Genomic DNA, 1,245 nt, shown 5'->3' with positions numbered 1-1,245 from the left:
TGCACGTAACTCGAGCTGGCCAATAGTTTGCCGCAAAACGTTTTGAAAGTGGTAAAAATCTTAAGGGTGCTTATAGATTAGGGGGACCGACGCCCAGTTTTAAGATAGTGTAGCACACCCCCCTTAACGATGATGTGACAGCGCCAAACTTGGCGCCTGCACGTAACTCGAGCTGGCCAATAGTTTGCCGCAAAAAGGTTTGAAAATGGTGAAAATCTTAAGGGTGCTTATAGATAAGGGGGACCGACGCCCAGTTTTAAGATAGTGTAGCACACCCCCCTTAACGATGATGTGACAGCGCCAAACTGGGCGCCTGCACGTAACTCGAGCTGGCCAATAGTTTGCCGCAAAAAGTTTTGAAAATGGTGAAAATCTTAAGGGTGCTTATAGATAAGGGGGACCGACGCCCAGTTTTAAGATAGTGTAGCACACCCCCCTTAACGATGATGTGACAGCGCCAAACTTGGCGCCTGCACGTAACTCGAGCTGGCCAATAGTTTGCCGCAAAAAGTTTTGAAAATGGTGAAAATCTTAAGGGTGCTTATAGAATAGGGGGACCGACGCCCAGTTTTAAGATAGTGTAGCACACCCCCCTTAACGATGATGTGACAGCGCCAAACTTGGCGCCTGCACGTAACTCGAGCTGGCCAATAGTTTGCCACAAAAAGTTTTGAAAATGGTGAAAATCTTAAGGGTGCTTATAGAATAGGGGGACCGACGCCCAGTTTTAAGATAGTGTAGCACACCCCCCTTAACGATGACGTGACAGCGCCAAACTTGGCGCCTGCACGTAACTCGAGCTGGCCAATAGTTTGCCGCACAAAGTTTTGAAAAAGTGTAAAATCCCAATTTTGCGCTCTTTAGGGTGTGGTCTTTGAGCTTCGGGTTTTCGTCGGGAAATTTCGGCAATCATCGGTCATCTTCGTGGAAATCTCTTCGTTTTCGTAACTCTGACATGCAGACGCACGTTTGGAATGCCATGGGGAGCGCTTTGGAGCAGTTTCGAAAAATCGAAATTTTCGACATTTTTCTAAGTGTCTAAACTTGGTTGGGGGAATAGACGGTTTCGGGTTATAATGTAGGGCAGGCATCGGGAAAGACCGAAAGAGCAATTGAGCTGTATCGGTCCGTAACAGTAAGCCCTGCTCGGTAATGTGTTCTCGGGTAGGAAAGGAGGGTATTTGGAGGAAAAAGGAGCAAAGTCGACCAAACTTGCTCGGTCGGTAGCATGAAATGACTGAACTT

This window comes from Orbicella franksi, unplaced genomic scaffold (assembly GCF_964199315.1).
Source record: "Orbicella franksi unplaced genomic scaffold, jaOrbFran1.1 SCAFFOLD_747, whole genome shotgun sequence".
In the NCBI taxonomy this organism is placed as follows: Eukaryota; Metazoa; Cnidaria; class Anthozoa; order Scleractinia; family Merulinidae; genus Orbicella; species Orbicella franksi.
Note: the sequence above shows the minus strand (reverse complement) of the source record.